General features: G+C 37.2%; 1 pseudogene; it reads left to right on the forward strand.

Annotated features, from left to right (window-relative positions):
- LOC120205429 overlaps window positions 1–14,180 on the forward strand; it is a 45,821-nt pseudogene extending 31,641 nt beyond the window's left edge.
- The last annotated feature ends 739 nt before the right edge of the window (window positions 14,181–14,919 follow it).

Consider the following 14,919-nt stretch of genomic DNA (forward strand, 5'->3'; position numbering starts at 1 on the left):
CACCCAAATTGAGTCCTTTTTCGAATGAGTCATAGGTAAACCAGTAACAAAATCCATAGTAATACGCTCCCATTTCCATTCAGGAATCTTGATAGGTTGTAACAAACCTGATGGATGTTGATGTTCCGCCTTAACTTGCTGACAAGTCAAACACCTCGCCACAAAATTTGAAATGTCCTTCTTCATGCCGACCCAATGATACATCTCTCTCAAATTTCGATACATCTTATCTCCACCGGGGTGCATAGGATATGGACTACTATGAGCCTCCGTAAGGATAGTCTGCCTCAACTCAGCATCATCAGGCACACAATACCGACCTTTGATGAATAAAACTTCATCCTGATCAAGGGCGTAATCTGAACTTGTCCCTTGCTCTACTTGCTCAAAGATGGAAAGCAAAGAGCTATCAAGGGGCTGCTTAGCTTTGATTTCACAACCAAGGTCGGCTTAACTTGTAATTCTGCTAACAGAGTGCCATCGTCATATAAATTCATCCTGGCCATTCAAGATCTCAACTCTGTTACCGCCTTTCGACTCAAAGCATCCACTACAATATTAGCTTTACCAGGGTGATAATCAATCACGCAATCATAATCCTTTAGAAGCTCTAGCCAGCATCGCTGTCTCAAATTAAGCTCCTTCTGGGTCAGAAGATACTTTAAACTCTTATGATCCGTGAAAATGTAACACTTCTCTCCATAAAGATAGTGTCTCCAAATCTTCAAGGCAAAAATCACTGCTGCTAACTCCAAATCATGAGTAGGATAATTACACTCATGCGGTCACAGCTGACGGGATGCATAAGCTACTACCTTACCTTCCTGCATTAGAACACAGCTAAGTCCTGAGTGTGACGCATCACTATACACTGTAAAATCCTTCCCGGACTCTGGTTGAATCAACACTGGTGCTTGAGTCAATACCACCTTTAATTTCTCAAAGCTCTCCTGTTGTGCCTCACCCCAGTCAAACGGCACATTCTTTCTTAACAACTTTTTCAAAGGAGAAGCAATGATCGAGCGCTCAATAAAACGTCGATAATAACCAGCCAAGCCCAAGAAACTGCAAATTTCAGAGATATTCTTGGGTCGTTTCCAATTCACAATAGCCTCGATCTTGCTTGGATCGACCTGAATACCTCACGCAGAAATAATATGCCCCAGAAACGACACTTCTTGAAGCCAAAATTCACACTTGCTTAGTTTGGCATATAGACGATGCTCTCTCAAAGTCCGCAGAACGATCTTCAAATGCTCGTCATGCTCTGCCTCAGTACGAGAATAAATCAAAATATCATCAATAAAGACCACCACAAATTGATCCAAATATGGTCGGAACACCCGATTCATCAAATCCATGAAAGCTGCAGAAGCATTCATTAATCCAAAAGGCATCACTAAGAATTCATAATGACCATATCTAGTGCGAATGGTCGTCTTTGCAACATCAGATCCTTTAACTTTCAATTGATAATACCCGGAACGAAGATCAATCTTAGAGAATACAGTAGCTCCTCGCAACTGATTAAATAAGTCATCAATCCTGGGTAGTGGATATTTATTCTTGACTGTCATCTGATTCAACTTCCGATAGTCAATACATAATCTTAGCAACACATCCTTCTTTTTCACGAACAGAACTGGAGCTCCCCATGATGAAGTACTATGCCGAATAAATCCTCGATCGAATAATTCTTGCAATTGGACCTTCAACTCCTTAAGTTCTTTTGGAGCCATGCGATAAGGTTCCATAGAAATAGGTGCAGATCCCGGATAAATCTCTATCTCGAACTCTACCTCTCTATCAGGAGGTAAACCAGGCAACTCATCTGGAAAGACATCAGGAAACTCGCTAAATGTACGGATCTCTTCGATCGTGGACAATGAACCTTTAGTGTTCAAAATACAAGCAATGAAAGTCTCATACCCCTTCCGGATCATACGATCAATTTCCATCGATGAAACTATATTGGGGAGATAGCCACGCCGTTCACCAATTAACACAACAGTCCGACCATCTAAAGTCTTTAGAGTAGCCCGCTTGTATTCGCAATCCAGATTTACCTTGTGTTTATTCAACCAATCCATCCCAAGAATTAGATCGAACTCCTCTAAAGGAAGTTCCATAAGATCAGCGAGAAAAATTTCTCCCTGAACCTCAAGAGGACAACGCCGAAATACTTTATTCACTAATATCGCTTGTCCTACTGGACTCGTAACTGTAACAGTATTTTCAGTGTTCTCGATCAGAATCTGAAGGTTTCGAGATACCGAGCTCGATACATAGGAGTGAATGGAGCCATTGTCCAGTAATGCAAAGTATGGATAGAATAAATAGTAAATGTACCTGCAATAACCTCAGGCTCATCTCTGTTATCCCGACGTCTAGTGGCATAAACCAAAGCTGGCTGTCTAGCCTCAGAAAATGTTGGCCCTCTATTTTGTTGAGGTCGGGCTCTACTGTCAGTCCTGGACGTTGAACCACGAGCCTTTACTTGGCTACGATCTCTAATTGGAGTCTGTACTATAGTCTGAGAACACACAGGAGTTTGAGTAGCGGTCTGCTCAAACGAAGCTAGCTGAGGACAATCCCTCCGAAAATGACCACTAGATCCACACTGATAGCAAAGACCCATCTTCTTACGACACTCTCCTGTGTGTTGTTTACCACAAAACTCACAGAGGAACCCATGATAATACGACGAGGAACCGCCTCGACTGCCAACTAACGGTGAGGATGCTGCAGGCCTGAAACGTGTATTGCTTCTCTGAGGGACTGAAGTACGAGTCCTTTTCCCGGACTGTGCTGATGAATCCATCGGGCCTAAAAATTTCTTAGATCGTTCCTGTTCAACACGCTCTCTACCAGAAGCTAAAACCTCCACCTCTTCAGCATCTTTGGCTCTGCCCACCAGCACATCAAATATCTCATCTTGATGGGTTACAACTTGCCTACGCAGCTCGTATCTGAGTCCAAGGGCAAATTTACGACATCGATCTCTCTCAGTAGGTACCATACTGAATCCATACTTCAGCAACTTCAAGAACTCGATCTCATACTCAAAAACAGTCATGTCTCCCTGAACCAGGTCTTGAAACTGCTGACGTCTCTGAGCTAAGTAGCGCTCTCCCAGAAAATGACTCCGAAAGTGATCCTTAAAGAAATTCCAGGTCAAACGATCGGTAGGAACACTACTGGTCACTGACTCCCACCAAGTGTAGGCATTGCCATCTAACATCGCCACAGCACCCTGATATCTCTTAGTTGAGTCTAAACCCAACTGATCCATGCGTCTCTCTGAGCCAATCCTCAGCTTCAGTAGGAGCTCCACCAATCTGTCCCCCAAAAGTTCTAACTCCATTGGCAATCAAATTCTGCGAAATAGGAACCTCTGATACAATACCAGTAGCTCTGACTGCTCCCTGTATCAACTACAAAAATTGTCTACCAAATTTCTCATCCAAAACAACTCCGGTAGACTCTGACTCAAAATCGGTCGCTCCTATGATCAGTGTAGTCATGCCAATACCAGCGGCAGGAGGCAGATTCATTGGGGTCGTAGGAGTAGGATCACCTATCAGAGGTGGGGGATCTACCCGTATCTCATCAATCGGATCTGCAAATCTAGCCACTCGACCTCGTCCACGGCTAGTTCGACGACCACGTCTAGCACTCATTTTGATGGATCTTAAGTTTACTACAAAAGATAAAACTTAAGGTTAGATAAGCACTTGGAGTCTCGAACACAATTTAAAAATCTTAATAATTTTGTGACATGGCCTTTGTAACTTGTTTTGTAAAATATTTCAAAACTGTATTTTCAATATGGACTCATACACAGTCCGAGGGTTAAAAACCAAAAGCTCTGATACCAATAAATGTAACCCCCTAGACCCGGCCTATGCGTTTTGACTAAGTCTAGTGGATCACATACATGATTCTTAAAAGACATTTTCTGAAACCGTTATTCAATCATTATAAAATCACATTATAAATGATATGATATTATACTATCAAAACCCAACTTGTAAATATAATACCAATAAGTAATAAATTAATTTAAAACAGGTCTTCAAAATCAAAATCACAATAAATCGAACAGTAATAGTAAAAGTGTCATCATCCTAAAATATGATACTTTAAAATAAGGTCTATGTCACCAAAATAAAGTCAACTAGCAAGATAAAACATTACAATCAGATATACTTCAAGAGATATGTTGATCCTCCAAGTGCTCGAACTGAGATATCTAACCGACAGTATCTGAAAGGGGAAAACATTTTCGAAAGGTGAGCTAGGCTCAGTGTGTCCCAATATTACCTTAAAATCACAATAGGTACATTAAACAAATCATAGTCCAGTAAATCTTATAAATTCATAAAATAGTTTAACTTTTGAAAATCATAGTTTAAACCCTTTTCTTGTACACCATCAGTAGTTCCTAAAACTATTTTCCTTATAGCTTACTTTAAGCACATAGCAAAAAGAAAGTCAACCTAAGGATAAGCTTTAGAGCTTGTATCCTTAGGCCCGTAAGTCCAAGTCAATATAGCTTACCCTAAGCACACAGCAAGGGAAGCCAACCTAATGTATCTTGGGGCCCCAAGAGTCACATTAGGCCCATTCTGTTTATTAGCTTGATCAGAGCTATACTATTGTAATTCAATCCAAAAGTTCAATTGCACGTTGTCACAAATTCCATAAATCATCACATTAAATTGGTGCATCAATAAGACAGTAACCAAAGAACTCAGTGTACCTCATATTAAAGCCAATAAAATAGTTCAGTAATAATTAGGGAACACACCTCGATAATAGGTTTAAATAGTAGATCTACTGATTGCTGGTTTCACTATGCTCTGCTACAGTTTTCGAACCTATTTTATAATAACCCTATATTACTTATGGGTAACATAAATAAATCTCTAAAATCATAAAATTTACGGGTCTTACGGGTGAATACTGGTACACATGGTTTAACTGATCTAGAAGAGCTGGGTCGAGCTGTTGAAAGATTCGGAGAATCTCTTGTACCTTCAAACAATAATAATTTATCAACCCCAAATCTTAATTATTCAAAGCTAAAATTCTTAAGTATATAAGTATTTTCAGGGTTTGACTATCAATTTTGAGGATTTCGAGTCTGAATTTGGTCAAACGGATTGCGGAATCAGAATCAGGACGTCGAAAAACATAAAGTATGACTTTTTGAAAATTTAAATTCTTGGTCAAAGTCAAAGTCAACCACTTTGACGGTCGATTTGGAGGCCTTCGGGTTCGAATTTGATGAAACGGACTTCAGAAACAGATTTGGGACGTCGAAAAATATCAGAATAGGTATACTGGAAAAGATTAACGGTCGTTTAATGGTCGGTCAAAGCCATTTTAAGTTTTGGTCAAATGAGGTAAACGGTCACGGTCAACGGTTAACGGTCGGGTCGGGTCAACAGACTGGTCGAGTCAGGTCGGTCGGGTCAGGTCGAGTCAGACCGGTTCGAACTGGTTCAAAACCTGTTTTCCAGCTGCTCACTCTCCCTGCGGCGGCGCGTGTGGCGCGTGAGACCTCTTCCGGGGGTCTAAAAATCACGGAAAAATTTCCAAAAATTATTTTGAGAGATTTCGAGATACTTACAACGATCAGTTCAATTTTTTTTAACGGCGGAGAGCTCGAATTTCAACTCGGCCGAATCTTTGACTGCTCCACCTCCTCACTCGCCGCCGTCGATGGCGAACAAGGTTGACACCGGCGGACTCGCAACAACACAAGGAACACGATGGTGCAGGAGGTGTCGTAAACGGAGCAACGATCGGTGATGAATTTGAGATTTTCCCAGCGATCGAGCTAAATAAAATGTCGAGACTTTGACTGGAAATTCTCGACGTTTGGCAGCGTTTCGTTTCAATTAATTTGAAGGGTTTGTTTCTCGCTCGATGATGAACACAACGGTGATTTCAAAACGACGATCGGAATTCGGACGGCGTCGGGATCTAAGTCAGAAACCGGCGTAGGGGAAGGGAATTTAGGAGTGTGGTTTTCTGTTTTTGAAACAGAAACCACACGCATATAACATATAACCCCAAACTTACCTAATTTTTTTGGGGTAAATTCAGGGCTTAGTCCCTAAATTTTCTTTAACTCTAATACAAGCTCCAAGTTTTAAAATCTTTCAATTTAGTCCCCAATTTTTTGCCAATTTTCACAATTAACCTCCAATTTCAATTAAATACTATTTTGTAAATATTCGGGTTGTTACATAGCAAATGCACTTAGTCAGAAAACTTTTGCAACTTTGCGAGCTATGGATGTACGACTAGTGTTGAAAGAAAATGGCGCACTATTAGCTGAGATAAAAATAAAGCTGATGATTATAGATCGGATAATAGAGCTACAAAGGAAAGATGGGAGATGTTTGGAAAAGATTTCACTAATAAAAAATGGTGAGACTAAAGATTTTGAAGTCAAGTCTAATTGTTGTCTGTATTACCGAGGAAGAATTTGCATTCCATAAGATGATGAGTTAAAGAAATATATTCTTTCTGAGGTATATTTTAGTCCACTGACTATGCATCCAGGCATGAGCAAGATGTATCAGAATGTAAAAAGTCAATTTTGGTGGCCTGGTTTGAAAAGAGCCATTTCTAAGTTTGTTGCTACATGTCTGACGTGTCAACATGTGAAAGCTGAACATCAAGTGCCTTCGTGATTGTTACAACCGATTTCTATTCCAGAGTGGAAGTGGTAGAGAATTACTATGGATTTTGTTACAGGGCTACCTTTAACATCAAATAAGAAGGATTCCATTTGGGTGATAGTTGATCGGTTAACTAAATCAACACAATTCATTCCAGTGAGAATGGATTATGCCTTGGATAAATATGCAGAATTGTATATCAAGGAGATAGTTTGGCTACATGGAGTTCTAGTATCAATCATATCCGACAGGGATCCAAGGTTCACTTCAAGATTTTAGAATTCTTTGCATAAAGCTTTGAGTACTAGATTGAATTTTAGTACGTAATTTCATCCACAGAAGGATGGTCAAATAGAGCGTACTATTCAGATATTGGATGATATGCTGAGAGCATGCGTGATTGAGTTCAAGGGATCATGGGAAAAGTATTTGCCTTTAGCAGAATTTTCCTATAACAATAGTTATCAATCGAGCATTAAGATGGCTCTGTATGAAGCTTTATGTGGGAGAAAATGTCGAATAGCATTAAATTGGTTCGAGTTAAAAGATCGAAATCTTTTTGACCCAAATTTATTGAAAGAGGTTAAAGATAAAGTAAAGATAATTCAAGATAATCTTAAGATGACATCTGATCGGCAGAACTCTTATATAGACTTGAAGCGAAAAGAGATTGAATATTGAGAAGGAAATAAAGTTTTTCTTAAAGCATCGTCTTGGAAAAAGATTTTTGTTGTTTGGGCGCAAAGGAAAACTAGGTCTAAGATTAATTGGACCTTATGAGATCTTAAAAAGAGTTGAACAGATTGCTTATAAGTTAGCATTACCTTCGGAGTTAGACAAAGTACATAATGTTTTCATGCGTCGATGCTTAGAAAGTGTCGATCGGATCCTTCCCATGTCATTTCATCGGAGGGAATTGAGATCCAACTAGGTTTGACTTGTGAAAAAGAACCAATTAGGATTTTCGCTCGAGAAATCAAAGAATTGAGTAGCAAGACGACTCCTCTAGTTAAAGTGCTTTGGCAAAAGCATAAAGTCTTAAAATTTGAGGACGAATTTTATTTAAGAGGGGGAGAGTTGTAATACCCTAAATTTTAGATAGTGACCAAAATGAAAATTTTGAAAGTTTGGTGACCTAAGTATAAACTTTAGAAAAGTTTAGAGACTAAAATGGAAATTTCAAAAAGTTACATTTTGGTCTCAGAAATAAATAATTTATCTCAAGAATAATGTTTCTGTGTGAATTAGAATTTTAATATGAGATGTGTAATAAAAGTTATAGAGTAAGGAAGTTGAGAAAAAATTCGGTAAATCGGATCGAATAGAAATTCTGAAAAATATGAAGGATGATACCTTAGACCAAAATTATTATTTTCAAATTTGTAAATCTTGGAAAATAAGATAAATCTTTAGATTTAAGGGTTTAATTCCATGTTTAATTTGGACCGTTGGATTTATAGTGGCAAGATTGTGATTTTTGGAAAAAGACAAGGGCAAATCGGTGGACTAAGATCTTATTTGTTCATCTTTGACTTATGGGAGATGATAAGGTTGAGGTGTCTTATTTTGGAAGACAATAAGGGTTAGGTATCTTGGTTTAATGGTAATTATGAAGTTTCATTAAGGGTAAATTGGTATTTTCCTAATTTAATGAATTTAATATTCATTAAAGGTAAATTTAGCATGGAAAATATCTAAAATTCAAGCCAAAGTGTTCATCTTTCTCTCCTTTTCCGTGAGAAATACCAATGTAAGGGGAAAATATTTGTTTTCCATTTTTAAGTCATTTCCTTTGGATTTCAAGTTATGTCGTGAAATAGGAAACTGATCTAGTCGAGAAACGTTATCTTTGGGTACCAATTATGCTTGCTCAACTTGCTTAATTTCAAAGATCCCAAATCTAAGGGTTTATGTTTATGTTAGGGTTAATGAAATTGATGATAAATATTGATGTTTTTGAGGTTGTAGATTCATTTTTCAAGCATGAATTATGACTAAAACATGTTCAAACTACTTAGAAATGATTCTATAAATTTCAGTCAAATGAAGAAATTATGGAACTTGGTGTTTTGATGAGAGTTTATTTGGGATTTGATTGTAGAGATGTTGTCAGGTTGATTTCATGCTTGAATCGAATCAAAATCGAGCAAAATCATAAAAACATAGTTTTAATGGATAAAGTATTCGACCATGGGTTATTTTAGTGAGAAAAATTATGGAAATATTATATAACGACTGGCAATGATGTAGGAAGTATTCTACAAGCCTTGGAAAAATCTGGGGACCATTCTATAATTTTTTAAAAGTTGGGGGACTAATTTAACAATTTTGAAAAAGTTATGAATGGTTGTATAATTGTTTAATAGTTGATGTAATATGCTGGAAATTACTATTTTGGAAATGAAATGAGTGTTTAGATGTGAAACATGACCATTTTGAAAGTTTGAAAAGATTGGTGTTTTAAGTACAACATTCACATAGTTGGGATACTTAAATGTAATTATACCTTTGTAAAAGCATTTGAATGGTAATAATTTCAATGCTGGAATTTTTGCTATTAAGAATAAGTGATAAAACGGTAAAGGACCATTTTGAGTAAATTGGAAAAGTTGGTGCTAATATTAAAAAGGAATTATTAATTGTAAGTATTTTGGTAGAAAATGAGTTTCAAGTATGTTATGGATTTTGTTTTGGGGATGTGTTATGTTAGTACAATACTAACATAAGTATTGTTATTAATTTTTTATTTTATACAGATCGTGATTGAATTGTGATTGAAACAAATCTAGTATGAAAGAGTTATTGTGGACTGTAGTGAGGCAGATATTTTGGATATATAAAGTGTCGAGGTGAGTGCAATACATGCATGACATGGTACATAAATGTTTTATACATCGTGTACATAGATGTTTTATACATCATCAGGAAGACTTGCAATAAGTCGACCTTGTTTTATCGGCATGAGATTTTGACATTGATGTTATTTTGGGTATGAACTGCCCTAATGTTTATACATGATTATACGTTTCCATGGATGATTTAAATTATGACTATATGCCCAAGTATGTTATTGAGGTTCAGTGGTATTAATGGCATGCCATAGAGTCTAGCAACTGCAGAATTAAGTAGTAATGTAGTGTCAAATAAGATACATAGTACAAGTCAGGTGGGTAAAACCTGACCTCAGCATTACGATGCATTATTAGGTGAGCAATGCTCGACCTCGGCACTTTTGTGCAATATTTAACTCATATACCGAGTTCCTCATGGATTGATAATTGTGGGCAATAGTTATTGACAAAAATGATTTTATTTATATTATGTTGTTTTGATTTTGGAATTTAAAAATGATTTTAAATTTCAGGCATGATTTGTATTGCATTGTGTATTGTTTTAAAATATCTCACTAAGTATATACTTAGCGTGTGATGATTTTCATGCGTAGGTAAAAAGCAAGTAGTAGAATAAAGAGTTCAGAGCGACATCAAGCATCGAAGAGTATATTTCCATATCAAGACATCCTATGATGTGATTTTGACTTAGTTAGTGGCATGTACTTATAAATGTCCCAGTTTCTCTGTTGCACTATTTTGGAAATGGTTTGTAATAACTAAAATAAATTGTTTTACTCTATTTTCAGCATGGATAGAATAATTACATACTAATATATATTTTAAATAATATGTGATAGTTTGATGTGATATGATATTTTTATATTATCAGTTATTTTTTAAAAAAATAAATTTTAAATCAGATTTGAATTGGTAAATATTTTGAGAAATTCAGGTGACATCTATAATCTGTATAGGTATAATTATACGGGTTTTAGGTGTTACAAAGGAGAAGTGCTCAGTGTGGCCGACGAAACATGTATCGATTACCATATCAGGATGGTAACCTAGTGGACGACCAGGAAGATCCAAATGTCGTGGCAAATAATCTTCCCATTTTTTAGCTCAAACCGATGATGTTCAACATGCTAAATTCCATCGGTCAATTTGGTGGCTCGCCTAATAAAGATGCTAGGCAACATGTACGTGTTTTCCTTGAAGTGTACGACTCGTTTAGGAAACCAGGTATGTATGAAGATATCCTGAAGCTAAAATTATTCCCCTACTCTTTGCATGACCGAGCAAGAGCTTGGCTTAGTGGAGTCCTATTCGGCTCGATAATGTCTTGGGCTGACTTGTTCAAAAACAATTTTCTAAGGTATAATCCACCCATCATACACACGCAGCTTTGCAATGGCATCACATGTTTTCGCTAGGGTGATGAAGAATCTATGTATGACTGTTAAGACCAACCATGGATTCCGCGATTGGACCCAAGTTGTGATGTTCTATAATGGAGTCAACGCACCCACCTGCATGATGTTGGACACCTCGGTAAATGGTACTTTGCTTGATAAGTCACCTGAGGAAGCCTTTGACATCCTTGATAGAATGAATATTGTATAAAAGGTTCGGTAGTGAGGCTTAGGTGAGTGCAATTTATTTATTTATTTTGATCGAGGAAGTTTTGTGATAAGTCAACCTTGAATTATTTTTAAAGCATGAATTTTATTTTAATTATGGAATATTTCCCTAATGCTTTTATAAAGGTTGTATGAATGATTTTAGGCTATGAAGTGCCTAAGTTATAATTTTTACAATGATGAATTAAAAATGATTTTGATTTGGAAATGTTCTTTATTAAATGAATATAATATATTTGAAAGCCCATTGTATGTTACATTAAAAGTTGTTGGTACAATTGGCACGTCGTTAAGCTAAGTAATTCTGATTCTAAATCTAATATGGTACATTCGTATACATTATGTATTGAACCGTAGGTGCAAATGATATGATTGCACTTGGAGTACATATTTTGATGATGATGATGGGCACCGTTGATTCTTAATGCGCACATTATATTCGACTTAGGTACCTTGCATTCTCATACATGTACATTGGGCTCTAAAAATGAAGCATGAAAGTTCTAAAATAATTGAAAATATGTCGAAACAACCTCACATATTCAGACATTTAACAGAGTACTCATGCTAATCTTTTGTTATGACAAGCAATTATTCTAAGTCTAGAATGATATGTTATGATATGCTTAAGCTACCCGACAGGATTACTGAGTATTCTTATACAGTTGTTATAGAAATACTACTCATTGTTAACTACAACCTTTGGTTTGACAGATTGTTGTTGTAGCAGTACCTCTCAGCGTGAACTATAATCATTATCTATCTGACTCTAGCGTCTATCCCTTTTAGTCGATTGAAACTCTCTTTATCTTTAAGGTAGATAGGTTAGAACATCACCATCCCTGATCCATTCCATTATTCACGTAGATCTATCATAATTCTCTCGAATGTAAGAATCAATATCTAGACAAACGACAATCTCTCGAAGCTCTTACATTGTCAAGACGTGTTTCACCTAGACCCCAGACAATCTCTCGAAGCTCTTACAGTGTCAAGGAAAAATATTTAAACAATGAACAAAACAAACATGAGCAAAATCATAATTCATCATTCATAAAACAGAAAATAATTGTTTCGGCAAAATAAAGACTAACACCAAGTAAAGCAGTTCATGGAGTTGTCATAAACTCAACCAAAGTATCATCATTTTAATACAACCCCAAACAAAGTAAAGAAATTAAGAACAAAGGAAGAACGACTCCTAAAATAGGGGGCTCTGTCATGACATCTCTGATCAACACCGCGCCTGCCTTGGCGGCCAGCCTCTCTCGAGGCCTGACCGTCGCACTGCTATAGCCTGGCTATGGAGGAAACAAGGACGGTCGGGATGGAAAATGGTGGGGAAGCACTGCAGTTGCTCACTCATGCTTCATTTAAAGCTCTTCTTACTTCCTTGCCTCTTCTTTTTTGCGGTTGTGGCTGGGTATTTATAGAGGGAGATCTCCTAGGATTTTGTGCAAATGAAGATTCCCTAAATACCCGTTATTTTCTTATCTAGACTAAAAAAGGAAAGTCGGCTGGCTATTTTGAAAATTTTAAGTGCTTACTTGCATGTGAGGGTAGTCGTACAGCTGGCATGTGACATAGTCAATTCGTCATATCCGCTTCAGACTTGCAAGATAAACCTTGCCATGGTGAGACAAATATGCTGCTTACTGTCATTATTTTCTCTATTCCACATGCAAATATAACCTAAATGCAACTAAATGCAATTAATATGTTGTGAATGCTTTGTTTAGACGAGCAATAACTTAAGTAAAAAGACTAGAAATAGAGTCTTTTATGGGGTTATCACAGCCCCAAACTTAACCTATTTCTTTTCCTCAAGCAATTGACAATAGCTAGAAAAAAATTATGATTGTCATGGAAAAGCAGTATTAAGAAAATCATGTAGTTTGAAATTTCATCCCTGAGCAAATGTTTGGCATTAATATGTTTGAGTTTCATATCAGTTAAGTACCTTCCCTAGTCAGGATTCCTTGTTAGCGTGTGTGTATGATTGTAATCAGTCTATGCATTAATGTAATTAGAAAACTTCAAGTAAGTGATTTTGTTTTGTCAAGGCAACAAATTATTTGTCAAGCGTAGTTTCCACTCCTATTTGTTTATCAACTTGTTTTTTTTGGAGTCAACTCATCACACCTACCCTCCCACACTCTAGGTGAAAGGGAGAATACCTCCCACACCCAAGCTAGTCAGGTAGAGTCATCCTGTGACTACTTTCATTCACTCATATGCCTCGGCAACCCTTAATTTTTATGGAGTTTTCTAGTTATGTCATTACATAGAGGAGTGTCCGTTTTATTCTTCAAGTTTTAAAAACTAAGGAGTTCAACCTTAACCTTAAAATTCTTCGATGTCTCGGAAAGAAAAGAGTTTTTTCCTAAAAATTTACTAATCACCTTAAGCATAGACAACCTACAAACGTGTTTAGAATTTTTCAAAGAATCAAGTCTAAGGTTGGTTCTCTTGTTTTGACAATCTTAAAGATAGTTTTGGCCTAGGCAAGTAGATTATGCTTTCATCATCGGGCATCCCTAATCAATTCCAAGCAATAGACTTAACATACTTATATAATGACAACCAAAATTTTTAACCAATTATCATCAATTTCTTTTTAACATAATGTGATGCAATACCTCCTCCAAACTTGAGGGATGCATTGTCCTCAATGCATGAAAAAATGAAACTACATATAACTAAATACAAATGCAAATGTAAAAAATATATAAAAATACGAACTTAATGTGGTGGGGTAGCTTGACTGGATGCACGTGTTCTACGTCATTTTGGAAGAGGGGGACTCTCAGATCTCGTATATTCTGTTGTGATATGCAATGGAGATGGTTGAAGGAGACGGCTCAATGTTCTCATAATGTGCCACTTACTGCTCAGGGCTCATGCTGGTGTTTGTTGTTCTTCAGCTTGAGTGGGTTGTGCAAGAACTGCTGGAGTCTGGCTTTGATCTAGTTCATAAACTAGCATTGCGTGACGGATGGGGATTGTTCTAATGCTCGCTCGAGTACGAGTTGAGAAGGAATTGGAGTGAAATCTTCATCGGCAAAGAATTCGGGTGGAATCTCCTGAGTGAGACATAAGTGGCCAGTGGAGGAACATCTGTGGGTACTTCTAGGGGAGCATTTTGTGTCAAGGCATTAAATGTACTACCACCAGCAGTGTGTTTCAGGATAACATCGGGGAAGGGCAGCAAGTTTTCATTGGCGATTGGGAGCAACTCCTTGAAAAATTAATTGAGTTGGGCATTCATTGCCTTGACATAGCCAAAGAAGATCTCCATGTGATTTTCTAGATGTTCAATCTTCTCACGGTTTCACACGTATATGTAACCACTGCTGCCATTCTCATCGCGACAACAGATTTGGCTCCTCTTTCCAGACCATCATGTGGGGCATTATCATTGAAGCTCGTGAGCTCTGGCATTTTCTTCTTAGTTATTCCCTCCTTTGACTTGACAAAGTCCTCGAATGGTTCTTCGGGGACTTTCTTCTTCCTGAACAGAGCAGTTATCATGTTAATAAATAAAAGATTACCTTGATTTCTTTTTGTGCAGTCGTGGATTTGCTCGAAGATAATTTCTCCAACATTGATCGCTTGCCCATAAATTATCGAATGTAACATCATCAATCTTTTCACTAGAACGGTCGTGTTGTGGGAGGTTGGCATTAGCTTGCCCTTGAGGAAGTGATTCCATAACTTCACCATTGGTTTAAGGGCTCAACGATCCACACA

The sequence above is a fragment of the Hibiscus syriacus genome, unplaced genomic scaffold, assembly GCF_006381635.1.
Source record: "Hibiscus syriacus cultivar Baekdansim isolate YM2019G1 unplaced genomic scaffold, ASM638163v2 tig00000452_pilon, whole genome shotgun sequence".
NCBI classification, from domain to species: Eukaryota; Viridiplantae; Streptophyta; class Magnoliopsida; order Malvales; family Malvaceae; genus Hibiscus; species Hibiscus syriacus.